Here is a 19,555-nt window from a genome sequence, read left to right as displayed (position 1 = left end):
GTGAAGAAACAAAAGGCAGTTCATGTGAGGAGTCATGTGTCATCATGGAAAAATAGTCGGGGCAAGATAAGTGGCCTGTTGAGGCTCTGGCTTGGCTCTGGGACCTTAGGTGGGAGAGCCAGCTTTTCTGGGTCAGAATTCTCCCAACAGTAATAGGAGAAAACGGGATTAAGTTATTTATTTATTTATTTAATCATTTTGTTGGATTTAACAGTGCCTTTAATCCCAACACTCAGGCGGCAGATATCTGTGGGTTTGAGGCCAGGTTGATTTACACAGTGAGTTTTAGGCTACCCAGGGTGATCCACACAATGAGACCCTGTATCACTAGGCATTTTTAAAACATGTTTTTTTTTTTTTTTTTTTTTTTAATGCATACTGGTATTCTGCCTACTTGTATCCTGTATGTGAGAGGGTCAGATCCTCTGGAACTGGAGTTACAGACGGTTGTGAGCTGCCACGTGGGTGCTGGGAATTGAACCTGGGTCCTCTGCAAGAGCAGCAAACTTTGAGCCATCTCTCCAGCCTCTCCTCTTTGCTTTTGGCACAGTCTATTGCTGAGCCTGATTTAGCTACACTAGCTGGGTTACAAGCTTCCAGGCTCCTCCTGACTCTGCCTCTCTAGTCCTGGGATTGCAGGCCTGCCCTGCTACACCTGGCTTTTTCTTTAATTTGGGTTCTAGAGATTGACTGAACTCAAGGCTTGGGGAGGGAAGTGCTTTATCCACAGCACCATCTCTCCAGCCCTTAGGCGGGAGTTTAAAAAGTGTCCTGTTTGAAGGTCGAGAGTTTAGAAGAGGGATTCAAGAAGAGCCCCAAAGCTTTTCTCTAAATCTTCTTGGTAAAATTTCGTCTGAACAAAAGTATCTGCACAGGACCAGAATCTGGAAATAACCGAATTCAGATGTCCTCACAGAAGTTTTAACATCTGTGACTTGTCCTGTTGAAGCCTGTTTTTTGGGGGACTCCTCTGTCCTGCACATGATTTTCTCTGCTGCTGAGCTTTGTCCCACCTCGTTACCAGTTTCTGAACCACACGCACGTGCGCACACGTGCGCGCGAGCACACACACACACACACACACACACACACACACACACACACACTGTCTTCCCAAGGAAAAGTGTCCAAGAAAAACGGGCTATTCTGCTACTGTCTTTAGAAAACAATATGTTTTTAGAAAACCAAAGCAGTTTTGGAGAATTTGCATTTTTTTCTATGACCCGAGTTTGGATGCTAGTGGTCCTGTTTTGCTTTGTGGTCCTGAGTACATAATGTAGCATCTCTGGGTGACTGCCTGGGGAATTAGAGGCTTCTGGACCAGTCGTTAAAAGGGATGATTAATATAAAACAAAAACAAAAGAGAACTTGCACTCTAAGCGTAAGCATCACATTTGATCTTAATTTGATTAGAATGGATGTTTGGATGATCTCAAACACTAAGCTATGGGAAAGCTTCACTATGCCTGTGGGTGAAGATGAGCTGTGGAAGTGGGAAGGGCAGGAACCAGGGGTGGTGGGGGAAGAACTGAGCTCATTTAGATTTCTCACTATTTTCCTTCCAGGTTCTCAGAGCGGCATTCCTGAAATTAGTCATTGCATCATTGTAGCAGAGTAGCTGAGAGGTGACTCTGGAAAGAGCCCCCTCGGGCTGTAATTACTGCTGTGCCATTTGGTGGCTGGATGAGCCTGAGAAACCCCTGAAACAGCTCTGCAATTGAGTGATCTTGATCTGTTTTCTTTCATTAATTATGTTCTGTGCAGACCTTCAACCCCGGGCGCTACTTATCACCCTTTCTCAGATGATGAAGATGAAGCGCGTGAGCAGGGGCCGAGGGAGCACTGTGCAGTCCTGGCCGTTCGCCTCTGCTTCTAGTCTCTTAGGTTCTGACGGTTCCCGGTGCTCCTGGGGTAGGTTTTTGGGTAGGGAGGAAGGAATCCCACCCTGTACTGCATCTTTCATATGCCACGAACTGGGCTGGACTGGCTCACCTGTCTTACCTTGGTTATTTTTCAAAGCAACTCTACGAGACAGTTACCATCATATTATTTTTTAAGATAAGGGAACAGAGGGGCTGGTGCTCAGTGGATGTCACTCATCTGGCCTGGGGCCAGCTCTGGGTTGGACTGCAGCCTACCGGATGTAAACACCACACTATAGAAACAAGGTCTCCCCCTGGCCTCCCTCGATGATCTGACCTCAGCACTGTTCTCTTTGGATGTTTCCCTCTCTATGGCCCAGAGTCTTCACATCTCCTGGTCATTTGCAGCCCAGCTCCTCTCTTAGTGTAGAGTAGAAATTCTTTAAGTGTTTTTTAATTTTTTTTTAATTTTTATTTTATTTCCAAGGCATGGTTTTTCTGTGTAGTTCTGGCTGTCCTGGAACTCACTCTGTAGACCAGGCTGGCCTCGAACTCAGAAATTCTCCTGCCTCTGCCTCCCAAGTGCTGGGATTAAAGGTGTACACTACCACTGCCCGGCTGAGTAGAAATTCTTAAAGAAGACAGCTAACACACACATGTTCTCTCTCTCCTCCCCCTCCCCTCTCTCCTACACACAGAATCAAGTGAGTTAAAGGACATGCTACCTGACACGAGGCAGGAGGGCCCCATCCAAGCCTTCACTGAACCCAACAGACTTGTGTCTGCTGCTTTCTCTCCAGGTCACTTCCCTAACCCCCTAAAATCTGCCACTTTCACTGCCCCCGCCTCTGAACCCCAACCAGACGGCCCAGGCTGGAAACAAAAGTGAATTGAAAAGAAAAAGTCATAGACCATTAGATCACTAGCCCATTAGAAGAGGCCTTTGGCAGGCAGGTGAGTGTCCAGGCTGTGGGGGTCAGTCTCCTTTATCCTGGCTTTATTTTCAGGACAGACTCTGCGGAGAATGTTAATTTTTCTAAGCTCTATTGTTTTAACTAGTTCCTGTCAAAGTGTGTTTTGGTGGATGTTTGGTGGGGGCAGTGGACATATATGACAACACATTGCTGGCACCTGGCACCTGGGAGCCATTAGATGAGGCGTCGACTTCATCTATTTCTTCATCTGTGAGGCATTTACATCGATGGTACATGCTGATACATGGCATATCTCATTAGGATGGAGGGAAACACAGTTGTTGATTGAGGCCCCCAACTTTTGAGTTTGCCGTCCCAAGTTAGGATTGAATAATCCTGACAGCCGTCCTTTGCTGGGTGGATTTCTTAGGTGCTCAGGACAGACTAAACATACTGTATTAAGTCATTTGATGATTACATAATTCTTATGAGGGATGCGTCATCATCAACACCTAAAATTTACTGATGAGGAAACAGGCATAGAGAGTTCAGGTAACCTGCCTAGTCCCACACAGAACTCCCAGCTTCTGGTAGCCCTGGGGAGATGACTCTCAGTTGAGATGTACCAACTTTTTGATACGATATTTGAATTGAGTATAAAGGCCTCGGAAATTCACAGGATGATTTAAGCATATATAGGCACATATGTTAAGCACATAAACAGTTTATGTGTTGGTTGTATAGTCTGAGATTTCTTTTTTTCCTTCCCTTTATCTTTGGGTATCCTCTCCCATCTTTAGCCATTCATGTGTCCTTTTTGACTAAGAACCCCAGTTCAGTTGAGCAAACCAATGAGGCGGTTCTCCCCTATCTCCTAAATCCCTTTCCTTGCCTGTGCCTTGGAAGTGATGGGTCTCTGTATATTTTCAGCACTGAAGACATTGCACTCAAACTCTGATGAAACCAGTGGCTGCCCACGGTGTTATGAAGATGATCAATACTGCAATAAATGTTACAGAATTTGTTTTTTCATTTTGAGACAGGTTTTTGCTATATAGCTCTAACTGTCCTGCAACTTTCTGTGTAGACCAGGCTGGCTCTGAACTCACAGGGACACACCTGCATTTGACTCCCAAGAACTGGGATTAAAGGTGTGCACCACCATGCTTGACTTGAATTTCATATTTTTCTTTTTTTTTTTTTTTGAGAAAGGATCTCATGCAGCCAAAGATGGTTTTGAACTCAGTCTGTAGCCAAAGATGACCATGGATTCAAGATCTTCCAAATGCTGGGATTATAGGAGTATGGCACTCTGGGTTATTTATGCAGAGCTGAGGATGGAACCCAGGGCTTCATGCATTTCAGATGAATGCTCTACCAACAAACAGGGTTGCATCCACAACAGAATCTGATTCTTTTAAAACCATTAAAACTCTAGAGAACACTGACCTCCTCTTTACAAGGGCTTAATTACATCAATGTTTGTGAAATAGCCACCACCCTGCAAGACTGTCTTTCTCTCTCTGTCAGTAGAGGTATTAGAAGCCCATCCATTGCAGATTTCTCTCTCAGGATCAGGCTGTTAAGTCTGAAGTCATTAATGACTGTGCAAAGGCACAGAACTGAGCCGTTCTCCAAGGAAGCAGTCTTGAAGACAGTCTTCCCCAGTTCTTTTTAAACAGTATCCCGGCAGGCACAAGGTTTGCTTTTTGAGAGTGTTGTTAGAGGTGAGCCTGTGGTCAGTCCATGTTGTTGCCATTGGGTATAGTTACTATGGGTACTGGTATTGGTGGCCCTGCTAGTGTGTGGGCCTCTCTCTCCATGCATGGCCAATGAGCTCAGTTGATCTGGAAAGCATCCTAACAAAGGTTACCAACAGATAATCACATTCATTAAAGATTCATCTTCCCACAGGGACTCCTACATTGTCTCCCTGCAAGAGACACTGGTCTCCCTGCAAGAACTTTGAGCCTGTTCCTTCCCTGGTCAAGGGGTAAGGACCACACATGCAATCTGGTGATGTGTGTGATCAGAGTGGCTTCTAGATTCTATATTTTACTCTCTACTCCTGCAGTCATCATGCAGAGGTGTGTCTGTGGTCAAGAGAAGAGGAAGGGTCTAGTGGGAGAAATTAGTAATTGGATCTGTGTAGATCTATCTTTATCAAATAGCTAAATTTTGGTAAGATGCTACTGAGAAGAAAATGGTATCAGACTAGCTGTCCACCAACCAATGATTAGATAATGAAAAGTTATATAGATGGAATTTTATTTAGCTGTAAAGAAAATCTGAATTACAAAATTTGCATGAAAGTGGAAAATATTATATTGAGGTAACCCAGGGTCAGAAAGACAAATAGTGTGTGTATATTTCTTCTCATATGTGGATCTTAGCTTTTAATGAAAAGATTTTAATTTACTTATTAATTTTATGTACATGGATTATTTCATCTGCATGTATGTCCATGTGTCACGTGTATGCCTTCCTTGTGCCCTCAGAGGTTAGAAGGAGTGTTGGAATTCCTGGACCTGGAGTTACAGATGGTTGAGCCCCAGTGTGGGTGCTGGGTATTGACCCTGGGTCCTTTAGAAAAGTATCCAGTGTTAATTGCTAAGCCATCTCGTCAGCCCCTTAGTTTTGAGTTTTTATATGTGCATACATACACATGAGTCAGTATAGACAGGAAACAGAAAGGGGTCCATGAGAAGGGGGGGAAAGAGGCTTTAAGGAATGAGGTGGGAGCGGTAATTGATAGAAAAGTGGACAGTGCACGCTGGAAGTGGGAGAGCCTGGGGGTAGGGTGGGGACGGGAACCAGGGAAATGCGGACAGGAACAGAGCCCGGGCTGGAACAACCGAATATGAGTAAGAATGAAAAGACCAAGAGGAAATCTGCTAAATCTTGCATGCTAATTAAAAAGAAAAAAAAAAAACAAACTGAAGAGAGATGTTACTGAGTAAGTGTTTTATCATGCCTATCAATTTAAATAATCACTGTGGAGTTGGCCACTAAGTTAAAGATGCAGCCTATCTGGATTTCAGAATCATCAGTGTCTGAATTTGGTAGTTATATAATTTTAAAACTTAGAAGAATATAATAAATGAGCATACGTTATTCATAAAAAGTGAGTATAAAAATGAGCCTAGTTAAGGCTTCAGTGAAAAATGAGTCGATAAACGCTTTGGGGGACAGTTGAGGGCGCTGCATCATCCCACAGATAATTTTGACCTGGGGGTTGTCGGATGTGAGAGAAGGGTGCGGAGGCTCAGTGGGATTTGATATTCCGACTGGACAATGAAGAGCTGTGATGACCTGCTAAAAATGGATTGTTATTATGCCTCGGGCTTAACCATCGTAGGAGTGGGGATTGTTATTATACATATTTTATGGAGGAGGAATCTGAGGTTCACTGAGCTTCTACGATTTGTGTAAAGTCATCGGCTAAGCAGCTGAGCCTGAATTTCCTCCACAAGATCCCTTAGCCCAGAGCCCAGGCCACTGACCACTGACCCTGTGCTCAGTCTGGGGATTAACAGGGGATCTTGTTTACACCAGCCCAAGTTGGAAGTAACAAGGTGAGAGAAAGGGTGTGGCTAACTCTACTACTTCCGAGTCACAGAGGGCTGGCACAGGAAGTACTGGGTGAGTTTTTCAATCCAGCATCTCTGTGAACAAAAAGGTAGATCTTGCCAGTTCGAGAAGACTTCAGTACTGAAAAACCTCAGATTTCATCAGTCTTTAGGGGAAAACACGTGCGAGGCCGCAAGCTGACAGTGGGTCACAGTGTCCCACAATGCTGGCTTCTGGTCTTACTCCCAAGGGTTTTTTGCGCATCAACTGGTGCTCATTATGGACATTTTTTTTTTAAATTTAATTGTTTCTTTTACCAATTTTGAAATAATATTTTTTCACCAACCTCTTATTTTTTCCCACTATTGTATGTATTTGCCATTAAAATGTTCAAAGGTCTTGTCATGATGTCACAAGCCAAACCAGCACTCAGGAGGCTGAGGCCAGCCTGGGCTACATAGTGAGGCCCTGTTTCTAATAAATGAATAAATAACTAAAGTTCAAAGATATGGATTGTTCCCTGAAATTTCCTAAAGGTTGGTTCTGTTTAGGGGTAGAGTGGGAGCACCGACTTGTGCAAGGAAGCAGGCGTCATTATGTTGCTTTATAAAGCTATCCTGAAGTTTTCTGGCATCTTCTTATCACAGAGTTTGCCATTATGTCCTAAGTGGAGTCTGAGGGTTCCTGCTACTGATAAACCTGGAGGGCCCTTACCTTTGAAAGGCCGACTGGTCCCACCAGGCAAGTTCCCCTCAACATGGACACATTTGTATTTTAAACTCATAAACATAGGGAGATCTTGTATGGGGTGTGACTGGCCCCAGGTAAGAGGTCCAGGGTCCACACCTTTGGATATTATCTCTGAGAAACTAGAGTCCAAGTAAAGCCCACAGAATCCCACATGTCGCTGTCACTTGCATCCCTCTCTATGAACCATGTTTTAATCCTTCTCAAGGAAGCTAAAGCAAATGGGTAGGCTTTGTCTCCATTTTGAATGACAGCTATCCCTCTGGCTTGTGGGAACCAGTGAGATAGGGGCTGGCCTGATCATTCTCTGGAGGTGTGGCTGATAGACAGGCAGGCGTGGCCTTGCTAAGAGTAGAAGCCAGATGGAGAGGCACTTGAGGAAAATCTAGGAATAGAAAGACCTTTGAGGCTTTGAGGCTAAGAGTTCAGATGTCAATGTTACCAACTTGGCAACTGAATTTTTGGATCTCTTTGAACTTCAGTTTCCTCATCTGCAAAGAAATTATCATTTCATGGGGGTTTGAAGACAACTGAAGGAAATGGGGGCTGGAGAGATGGCTTAGCAATTAAAAGCACTGGCTGCTCTTGCAGAGGGTACAGGTCCCAGCACCCACATAATGGCTCACAACTGTCTGTTAACTCCAGATCCAGAGGTTCTGATGTCTTCTTCTGACCTCCATGGCACAAGGCACACATGTGGTACACTTACATACATGCATGCAAAAAAGACTCATATAGATAAATCTAAGAATTATAATAGAATGAACTATTGTAGTATAGGAAGCACTGAGCCCAGCACCTGACACATACTAAATGGTCAATAGACTATTATTGTAATAAGGATATTAATCAGCCTCTATAGCATCAGACTTACTAATCACCATGATAAATACAGTTTTGGCTGTCCACTAGATCAGTTGGAACAGCACAGATATATACATTTTCAACGTGGGTAGACATTCTCCTGCCCATGTGGTCGTGGTTAAGAGAAGGTGATCACATTTGGTCAGTGGTCCTTATTTAACTTAGCTAGAGCAGGAATTTTATAAAATATTTGTTTCTCCACCTACCCTTCTTTTCCCCCTTCTGGTTGCCAGTGTGCCCTTTTGGGAAAACAGAAAGTCCATTAATCACCATAGATCACTATAGAGTATCTAAAAGATTTGCCATTTGGCCACACCAATCCCAGCTGTCGCTACTTACATCTTTCTGACAGTCCCATGGGTGGGACTTCTGCAAGCTCACCTTTCTACACCTGCCCATGGGAGATGGAAGCCACCTGTCTCTACAGGAAATAGTCATTTGGCTTTTCTGGTTCTCCGGCTGTGTCCACTCCAGGTTGCAGCTGCACTTTGGGCAATGTGCAAGCCAGAGGGCAGATTTTGCACAAGGACCTCTGAGTTGGGTGGGGGGCTAATTAAAGTCAAGCATTCTAGCCAAATTGAGTGTTGAGTTGTATAATTGGCCAGGAGCTATAGGTCATGTGTTGAGAAAGCTGGTCCAGGTGCCCAGTGTTTTGAATGGACAGGGAAGGAAGGTCAAAGGTGACTGGGCTTGCTCTGTTTATATGCCAGAATCTCTGGGCAGTTGCTTAGCCCTTGGCCTCGCTGTTGGCAGAACCTAGTCTTGGAGTGTTACCCATCCCATTTAGTACTACTGAGGCTTAACCAAGTTAGAGGCAGGCTGGTAGGCTTATTGAGATATCTTTAGGAACTGTGCCCACAAAGTTCACATCTCAGAACAGAGTGGGGTTGACTTTAGGTCCGGTCAATCCCTGGTCAGGAGGTGCTCAGGAGGAGCTCTGCCCTTCTGGGATCCTTCACAACTGGCAAACAGGCTTAAGATGATTGATACTTAATAAGCCAAGAAAGGTCTGGAGATAAGATCTGAAAAACTGACAGTTTGTGGCCAAAGAGGTCACCTGTAGGTGTAATTTTCAAATTGGGAGCCCTGTAACTCCAGCTACATACTAATATGGACATCTATTTTTGGGGGGTGGGGTAGGGGGAGGGAAAAAGTATCATGACCAATAGCAAAGTGTAATGAGAAAGCAGGCACGAGCTCACGAGCAGCTGCACTGGCCTGAGCACACACATACCTTAGTGTTGCCTCACACTCTGATTCCTCTCACCTAGACCCACAAGCACCTAGATAGATTTCCAGCCACACTCTCTCCTGTATCTGTCGCTCCCAATACCTCGCATCCTCCACACATATGCAACCATTCCGGCATAGACTCCTCCCTCTCGAAACACCCACATTACTCACAGCAGCCATCAGATAAACGCAGTCCCCTTAGGAAGCTGATTAATAAAACTATTTTATCTGTAATTACACTTGAGTGATAATAATGTCCTCAGAGCCTGCATGGTTAGATTGGTTCAGATGGTCACATCCAGATTAGAGCTGAACTCCCTTTGAACTCTGGCCTCACTGCTGGCTCTCTCTAGCTCAGAGATTATAAATGACTCTAGGTGGATTCACTCCACAGAACCAAGAGGGCAAGTAGATTTCCAGCCTTCCTATTATTTCCAGAGCTGTGCAGTTAAGACCCCAGAAAAGATCACAGCCCCCACCAAAAGGTGGCGCAATCAAGTTACTTCCTCCAGCCCACCTCCTTAGCCAGTGACAGGCTCAGTTATTCCTCGGAGGAAGCTGCCTCACACGTTGATTTGAAGATTGACATTTGAAAATAAACAGTTTAATGTCTGGGTCTTGGGATCTTGGGGACAGACTCTGGTGAGCCATAATTAACTCTTTCAAGTCTCCTTGGTGTCCTCTGAACAGTAAAGTATCTAATTCTTTATGATGTAATGCTGAATGGAAGCAGTGGGGAGGCCTTTTGGGCTAATTACATGTTGGAACGAGGTTAACGACATGCCAGAGATTCTTCCCATGGCTCCTTTGACAGTGACAGGTCACTTGGTAGCACGCTAGGGCCGAAGACAGCCACCGATTTTAAACGAGGCTGGTGTCCTCTCATTGAATCCATCCCCTGTCCTTCCAGTTTCCAGGAATAAAGAGGTCTTGGATTTAAAATGACCTACAATAGCAAGGGTTTGAATCGGCACCCTTTAGGTCCCAGCTCTATCACGTGCATCTTACAGCATTGACTTAGCCACGGAAGGAAACAGAAGGTCACTCTAAGTGGATGCTCTGGGGCCAAGCAGGAGGCACACATGTGCTAAGAAAGAAACCCATAGACACGGAATCACAGGGAAAAGCCATCTGTATGGGAATGGGAGCTGCTACCTGCCCATGGTGGAGCGTAGCACTAGAATCCCATTCTGCCCAAGATGAGCTGCATTCCGCATTTCAACACCACACAAGTCACAACAGAGATTCTTTTTACATTCCTCCATTTCTGAACCACTCAACAGAGCTGTCTCCAAGGGACTCTAGCCTAGTTGCAAATGTGTCCTGTACTGTACATCTTTGCTAACCCCATGATGGGTTCCCATCCTATTGAGGTCAGTCGAAATGAATCCCACTGTTAGGCTGGAGGGAGAAAAGTTAATCAGAAAAGACCACCATACACACTCTCTAAGGAGGGCCCAAGCCTTTAGGGGTGGCCATAAGCTGATGAACTCAGTTGAATGTGTGAGAGCCTCTGAGTTTCCTTAGCAGTTGCTGGGGGGAACCCTTCTTTTCCTCCCTAGGGAAGGAATGGGACAAATTTGGCTGTGTTCACAGAGTGACAGTCCCTCAAGGTCCCCTCTTCTCTCAGCACATTCACACATACACAGGCAGCACTTACCTCAGTTCATTTGTCCCGCCAGGTTGAACTGGACTCAGGTGATCTGATGTCATGTCCCTGCCCTGTGAAGGCCCTGGCTGGATGGGCATGGGCCCCTCCTCCTCAGGGAGATGGCCACTGCATGACTGCTTCCAGGCAGGTGGCACCTCCTCTGGGTAGCCCGGCCCTAAGCAGCCTCCCAGGTGTAGCAGGGTCCTGGAATGGCAGCCTCCAGCTGGCTCCCGCACCTCCACAATGGCCAGCTATCAGCCAGAGGGTTAGGCAAGACTCTGACTCTCACTGGAGCTTCATAAGACAGGGAGAGACAGAGAGACAGAGCACCCTAGACAGACGCCTGCTCCCTGGTGCACGTTGCTATGGCCTGAGCGTGCTACCTGTGACAGGCCTATGGACTCCTAGGGAGGTGAGGCTCCGCGTCCCAAGGAGCACAGGAGAAATGTGTCAGACAGAGCTTGTCAGCACCTCAGCACCCTGCCAAATAGTAATTATCCAGCCTCGTGCCACTGAGAGAGGGAGGGCAATATTTTCATCCCCATTTTTATAGAGGGGTTAGTGGAGGCTTAGGGAGGTCAGACAACCACTTTAGCCAGACAGTCAGGGCTAAACTTGGCCCCGAGGGAGGCTGACTCATAGGTTACCACAGGAGCTTGGGTGAAGCCAGGCCTTTGGGGATGGCCATAGGCAGGCTTACTCCATGGCAGCTGGGACATAAGCAGTTGTGGAGGTCTGCTTGCCTTCGGGATGCTCCACACAGCTCTCTTTCTCAGTCGGCTTTGCCCCTTCCATAGCTTTATTTAACTATGCGTCCTGTTCGGGTTCTGTCTACTTTACTCTCTCACTCCCCACTCCGGGAGCAATAGCCCCAGCTACTGTTCAAAGAACACTTTCCTTGGGCACCTGTGTGGGTAGAGACTGTCACCCACAATTTCTACTTGGCACTCACAAAGCCTATTAGCCTATTAAAGCTTCTGAGAAGTCTTCCAGAGAAGGAATCTGTTTCATTTTCCTCAGCCCAGTACTTCCTACATTTCTTGGGGCAGCTTTTTCCTAGTGTCAACCGTGAGCATACTGCCCAGCTAGAGTTTCTACCAGATCCACGCTGGGAACTTCCATGAGGGGCCATCATCATCATCGAGACCAGGGGCTGTGCCTCTTTTACCAGTGTGGTCCTCACTCTACCTACTTGTGGCAGGCCTAGCATGCTGGCCAGAGTTCCTCACACATTCATGGCCCTAGTTAAGAAGTCATGTATGTTCTCCAGAGCCCTTGTGTGAAGCCAACCACATGTGGCAGTGGCTCTCTCATTGTGATGTATGTATCATGTCTATTCCTTCTTTCTTTAGTAGGGTGGCCTTTCCTGGACACCCTCCTGTCAAGGTGGCCATGTTGTTCACCCCATGCATAATGGTATAATATGGTTGCCTCTTTTTTTTTTTTCCCTCAGCATCCCTATTTTACTTTAGTCCTCTCATAGCGTTTCCCACTATTGGACACTTATCTGCTTACATACTATTTCTTTGTATATCGATCATCTCCAGGCTATTGGTAAATTGATGTATGGCTATTTCCTGTTGGAAAGGCCTAGGCTGGGTATGGTCCCCTGTCTGTTTGGTTCATTCCTGGATTCATACCTGGGTTGCAAATCTCTAGCCATGGGTAGGAATATAGGTATAAATCTAACCTGAGCTCTGTCTTCCAGGTTGAGGATCTCAGAAAGGTGAGCACAACTCACACATTCAGTGTACCCAGGGGGTTGTTGGTTTGGTCAGTTCAGCACTTGTGCCACAAGAAACCCTGAGTTTGATTTGAACAAGATGCCTGGTAGGATAACTTCATGACTCATTCACAGAGGGTGAGCATCAGGTATTGGGCAACCAATCAATATACTGACTGTATCTCATCTGGAGGCCTTACTCAGGCTGCCTGGCTTTGCCTTGTGCCTTTCTTACACATTTCTTGAATCCACACGTGGATTGTAACCTGCTGCATACATTAGGAACTCAATACATTTCTGTGCTTGTGGATAGCCCCACCATAGGCTAAATGAAGAATGGCAAAGGGCTATTTTCTCACAGGCCTGAGTGGACTGAGCACCATAGATACTTGTGTTGAGAGGGATGCTGAGGCCACAGTCGACCAGCAAAGTTTTTGTGCATGTATCAGATAAGGTATTGGAGCATGTCTTTGCTGTTCTAAGCTATCCGCTGGGGAGGTCCAATGTTGTTAGCTCAAATGGGATTGAATGGTGTGTCTCCTGCAAGGACTTATAAGCAGGAGCCCAGGTAATGCAGCTCGTCTTGGATGCCCAGCCCGTGGGTGTGGCTTTACCCATGTTTCACATGGCAGAAGAGAGAGGATGGGATGACAGAGTCCCCTTCTTAGAGTCTTGGGTTTAACATGGCTTTGGGGGTGAGTGTAGGCAGAGCAGAGGGCAGGAGTGGGACACTTCTTCACTCAGCCTCAATGTGGACAGCCCATAACTAGGAACTGTCTCCATGCTAACTATTGCACTGTGGGAAGGTTTTAGTTTCCTAGCTTTGTGGGGATGAGTATTTGAGTAGAGGTAGGAAAAAAAAAACAAGAAGGAAATGCCTTTTAATAACACCTGAAAGTAGTAACAAACCCAGCAAATTGAAAAACAAGAGACATAGCGATAGCTCCTCAGTGTGAACATGGTGTCTTCTCTGGGGAGCTTGGTTCTCGCTCCAGTAAGTATTATTTTGGGTCTGACAGGAGCCAGGCACTGGGCATTGGAGCTAAAGTAATGCACAAGACTATGATTAAGGACCAGGAAAACAGAAGACTTTTCTGTTGACTACTGTGTGAGTAAACTAAAACAGACTCCCCTACAGAGACCTCTCTGAGTTCTAATTCTCCAAAGCCTATGACTATTGGATGGTCCACAACGAGTGATTCCTTTAAAAGGATCTTGAGAAAGGCAGCGCTCATTCTGAGTTACTGGGAGAGTTGGGGCAGGCCCTGGATCAATGCATGGCTCCCCGTAAGAGAAGCAGAAGGAGTTCAGAGATGCACAAAAGAGAAGGTGAAGGGAGAATGGTAGCGCAGAGGTGGACTGCTGTCTCTAGTCACCAACTAAGAGAGGCCATGGTTGATGGTTGAGTCTCTGAGAGCCCCAAAGGTCCAGGGCTGGATCTAGACCTCCCCGCACATATGTAGCAGATGTGTACCTTGGTCTTCATGTGAGTCCTGAATAACTGGAGTGAGGGGCTATCCCAAAAGCTGATGCCTGTATATGGGATATGTTCTTCTAGCTGGGCTGCCTTGTCTGGTATCAGTAAAAGAGGAAGCACCTAGCCTCAAAGAGACTTGAAGTGCCAGGGTGGGAGGGATACTCAGGGGGTAGTCCACCTGCTCAGAGGAGAAGGGGAGAGGAGATGGGGAAAGGATTGTGTGAAGGGGTGACCAGGAGAGGGGCAGTGAGCGGGATGTAAAGTGAATAAGTGAAAAATTAAATTAAAAAGAAAAGAAAATAGCAATCATGTACTCTACATCCATTCCATCTTTTTAAGGTACTTAGCATCATACGTGGGCTGGTATTAACAAATGTCATCCATTGTGATTTAAAACTATTAAATTTATAAAATTGCAAAAAAAAAAACCAAAAAAAAAAAAAAAAAAACAAACAAAAAGGACCATGGATAGAATCTCCTTCCAGTCCTCTGTGATGGCATGGCCACATGGAGATCTTGATTTGGAATCTCTGGCATCCAGACTATGAGACAATAAATATCTATTGTTGTAAAGCAATACATCTGTGATCATTGTTACAGCACTGTTAGGAATGTAATACATAAATAAATATGTACTCAGTGTAGACAATGCAGACCAAAAGATAGCTGAAGCCATTCAGACTTGCAATTACCAAAGTACATTTGTTTTTGTTTGTTTGTTTGGTTTTTGAGACAGGGTTTCTCTAGCCCTGGCTGTCCCGCTATGGAGATCAGGCTAGCCTTGAGATCTGCCTGCTTCTTTGGAGTACTAGCATTAAAAGTGTACAAGTTCATTTGTGATCCTAGCACCAGAGAGGAGGAGACAGGTGGCTGGGATTTACTGGCCAGCCAGTCTCACTGAATTAGTGAACTCCACGTTCAGTTAAAAAAAAATGAAGTGGACTGAACCTGGAATTCACTAATTCAGTGAGACTGGCTGGCCAGGCGGATTTCTGAGTTCGAGGCCAGCCTGGTCTACAAAGTGAGTTCCAGGACAGCCAGGGCTACACAGAGAAACTCTGTCTTGAAAAACCAAAACAAACAAACAAACAAATGAAGCGGAGACACCTGGACACTGCTACATGCCTTTAATCTTAGCACTAGGAAGTAAGTGGAAGGCTGATTTCTGTGAGTTCAAGGTCAGACTGTGTCTCTATAGTTAAGTTAGTTCCAAGCTGGCCATGGGCAAATAGTGATTCTTGTTGAAACAAAGTGGGGAGGGATTGAAAACACCTGACATCAACCTCTAACCGCTACATGCACACATGTGTACATGCTCTCAGGCACACACATGTACATGCTCTCAGACACACACATGCACATGCTCTCAGGCACACACATGCACATGCTCTCAGGCACACACATGCACATGCTCTCATGAACACACACACATGCCCTGAACACCTTTCTATGCCTTTTGTCTTCCAGCCTGATTTTAATAACTTCCATCCTATCTTGTCTATGTGTGTAATTGCCGCTTGTTTGAATACTTTCTTTGTGTTAGATGTTTGGTTGTTTCCAGCTTTCTGCTATCATGAACATTGTTGTGTGGTCTTTTTAATAGTGGCCTCTGGGGCACAGGAGGACAGGGCACCTCATCCCTGTGCAGAGGACAGTGTGAGCCTCAGAAGCTGAGCCAGCTCACAAGTGCTGGGCAAGAGTCTCCGAGGGGCGTGGGGAGGCCAGGCTGAGCTTATTAGCTTGAGGGAGTGGCTTTAAAACCCACAACACTTTTTCTCTTTTGAATGAATAGGATTAAGAGAGATTTATGTTCCAAATGAGAGAGCAATAGGTTGTTTTCAGCTTCGGATCCAGAGAAAGATAGAAGACAATGGGCAATGTAGATTTATGGTTATGTGGTGATAGCGTTGCTGGGAACACACATTGGTTAGAAGCTGCCTCTGTTTCAGCCCTGCCCTTCCCCATGGGCCGAAGCACCAGCAAAGTTATTTCCTGTATGAAACACATCCTTTCCCAGGAGCCTGGGGTGGCCATGTGGGACTTCAGAGGGCTTTTGAGATGTTACCAAATGCTCCATAGGAAAGAATACGCATTAGTTTTTGCAACCAGGAAAATGGTCTGTGTTCCTTTTCTATGCCGTCCGTCACTGGCTTTTCTCTTATTGTGTCTTCATATTTCATTTGTGGAAAGGTGACCTGCAGGGGAAGAAGGAGGGAAGAATGGACCGGAGAGTAAAAAGACAGAGTATGAATAGCTAAGATGCTTCTACATCATGAACAAACCTGAGGACGTCATGCTAAGTGAAAAACACTAGTCACAAAAACACAAACACGAGGCAGTTCCCCTGATGTGAGACACTGACAGTGGGCAGATTAATAGAAACAGAAGTCAGCATGGTAATTGGTGGGCTGGGACAGTGAGAAATGTTTTTCATAGGTGCAGGCTCTCAGTTTTGGAATATTGGAAATGTTTCAGAGGCAGATGGCAGTGCTGGATTGCAGCAGTGTGAATATGCTTCACGTCACTGAGGTGTCCACCTACACTTGTAAATGTTTATCTCACTGTAGTGGGAAGACAAAGAAATGGTCAAGGCTAGGCTAGGAATTCTAGGCAAGAAGATGGGAGGGGTAACAGTGATAGGGAGAATCAAGGGATCGAGTAGAATAGAAGACATATTCAGATTTATGTGCCAGGGACTGGGTCAGGTGATTGAAAACCTGTCCTGTCTCTGTGATTATGTCCTCCTTGGACAAGGAGAAAGCTGAGGTTTAGTGAGACACAGGATCTTCCCGAGATAGTTATAAAGTAGCACTTGATCCACTTACCAGCTGGTTCAATCGTCATTATCCCATTGGAGAGATAAGGAGACAAAGCCTCACAGGCTACGGCATCTATCTAACTTCAGGAGGCTAATAAGTGGCACACACTGTGTCAAGCCCAAATCTGCCCCCATTTAATACTCATTGAGGTTTTATGGGTTGGCCTAAGTTCTAGGGGCAGTCTGTCTGTCTCTCTCTGTCTCTCTCTGTCTCTCTGTCTCTCTCTGTCTCTCTGTCTCTCTCTGTGTCTCTGTCTGTCTCTGTGTCTCTCTGTGTCTCTCTCTGTGTCTCTGTCTCTCTCCGTGTCTCTGTCTCTCTCTGTGTCTCTGTCTCTCTCTGTGTCTCTGTCTCTGTCTCTGTCTCTCTCTCTCTCTCTCTCTCACACACACACACACACACACACACACACACACACACACACACAGAGGAGTTTGCTGGTAGTATATCATACACTACCTACCCTTAAACCAAAGTTGCTGTTTTAAGATGTACCCTGCCTATAGCATCTCTTTGCCTTAAGAGGTCATGCAAATCTTAGACAACCCTATTTCATGATTTTTCTGAGGACTCTTGGACACCAGAACAAGTTTACCTGAGAAATAAGTGCACCCTCTGATGCTGTATTACAATGATTTACTGACTCATCTGTCTTGTTGGCCAGGTTATAAGGGTTTCAGAGGGGAGGGTGTAGGCTCTGTCTGAGTTATCTCTGCATACGTACTGCTTAGCATTGTGCTTCACTCCTAGGAGGGACTCATTACATATTAAAAAAGAATGTATGAATAAACCAGAGAAGCGAAAGAGATGTTTCTAACTCTTCAGAATGAGCCTTTTCAGGTTCACACATGATATCATCTATAGAGAGCAGTGGTCAGCTTTGGCCTGACTTTGCTCCTCTCTGTCCATCTAAGAGTTATGCATATACTGAATCCCTGCAAGGTGGTCTAGGGATACAGAAATAAGTGTGATTCACATTTATGCCTATCGATGATGTGGTCTAGACCAATGATGCAAAATTATATGTGAACTCCATTAACAACAACAACAAAAATCTTGTTCAGTGTCCAAAAGAGAGTTGAGTTTTCCAAAGGACAATGTGAAAAGCAGAAAAGTTATTATCCAGACTGTGTGGCCCTGACGGGTTATAGGAATTCCTTTAGACTCAGTCTATTCTTGTGAGAAAATAAAGGGAAATGTTATAGGTTGAGTGTCTCCCCTAAAACATATTGGAATTCTAGCCTTCGAGTCTTATGAGTGTGACTTTAATTGGAAATAGGGTCTGCTGTGGTTTGAATGTAAAATGTCCCCCACATGCTCATGTGTTTGAAACCATGGTCCCCAGTTGGGGGTGTTGGTTTGTGGAACCTTACGGAGAAGAAGCTTTGCTGGAGGAATTGAGGCACTGGGGATGAACTATGATGTCTCATTACCGCGATCCATTTCTCAGTTCTATTCTGCTCTCTGACAGTGGACGGTGTGAAATAGCCATCTCACACTCTGACTGCTAGGACTTCCTCTCCGTGGTGGATGGTATCCCTTTGAACTGAAAGCCAGAATGAACCTTGTTTTAAGTTGTTTCTTGACAGATATTTGGTCACGGTAACAAGAAAAGTAAATTAATAGAGGGTCTTTAACCAAGTTAAGATTAAAACAGAAAGTTCCAAACCAAAATGAATGGTGTCTTCATAAAACAGAAAAATTTGGACATAGAGAATACTGAAAGAGGAGAGAGGATGTGATGACAAAGGAGATGGACATCCACGAGCCATAGGCGCCTGGAGCTGCACAAACTCATCACAACCCTCAGAAGAAGCAAGCAGTCTGGTTTTACTTTAGACTTAAGCTTCAGCCTGTGAATGAATAAGTTACTGTAATTTAGGACACCCAGTTTGTGGTTCACAGGCATGGCTGCCTCAGCAATTAGTGCAAGAGGTAATGATAGCACTCACTTCTTCAAGATGTGACTATGAGATGTGACAATACAAGCAGGGCAGTTGCATGGTAAGTGGTGGGCAGCATGAGAATGTCTGACTTGGGCCAGCAGGCAGGTCTCCCAGTGGCAGAAGCATGTGCAGCAATGTTTGAAAGCTGGGAAGCACATAGATTTCATAGGGAACAGAACAGCATACCCAGGGAACAAATAATTTTCAACAATAAGGACTTGAGCCTTGACCCTAAGGACTATTTTTTGACCCAGAGACAAGTAGTCTTTGGTAAATAGGAAGAGTTCAGCACTTTCTTTTCCTCCTTTGATAGGAACCATTCATTTTCCTATTACAAAAGTCACCACTGGGGAAGGCAAGGAGGCTCAGTAAGTAAAGCCATTTGCTTCCAAGATTGACAACTCCAGTTTGATCCTTGGGATCCACATGGTATAAAGAGATAACTGACTTTCGAAGACTGCCACATAACTTCTGGCCTCCACGTGCACACAAGCATGTGTGGTGTACACATGTATGCTTGCAGATGTTCTTTCCTCCTCTAGTTACCTTTCTGCCCTTTTCTGGACTAAGGAACTAGAGTTCTCTAGCTTTCTAGATTGGTGGTATCCTCGAGGGTCATATAGAGAAACCATGTGAGTTCTCCTTCTGAGACGGGAAGGACATCTCTTTCTTTTGGGATAATGTCCAGGATTGACTCTGGTATTCTTGGGCATGGTCTCCTTTAGAAAACAATCATCTGGATGGAAACAGGA

At 45.2% G+C, this 19,555-nt stretch overlaps 1 protein-coding gene across 1 annotated transcript in view; it reads right to left on the bottom strand.

Moving 5' to 3' along the window:
- The window catches only part of Elf5 (E74-like factor 5), a 38,892-nt gene extending 28,012 nt beyond the window's left edge, over nt 1-10,880 (bottom strand). The window contains exon 1 of the mRNA NM_001145813.1: nt 10,851-10,880. The gene's annotated coding sequence lies outside the window, so the exon portion shown is untranslated. The remainder of the gene's footprint in view (nt 1-10,850) is intronic.
- Nucleotides 10,881-19,555: the final 8,675 nt, after the last annotated feature.

The sequence above is a fragment of the Mus musculus genome, chromosome 2 (genome assembly GCF_000001635.26).
Source record: "Mus musculus strain C57BL/6J chromosome 2, GRCm38.p6 C57BL/6J".
Taxonomy (NCBI): domain Eukaryota; kingdom Metazoa; phylum Chordata; class Mammalia; order Rodentia; family Muridae; genus Mus; species Mus musculus.
Note: the sequence above shows the minus strand (reverse complement) of the source record. Positions and strands in the feature narration are given on the sequence as shown.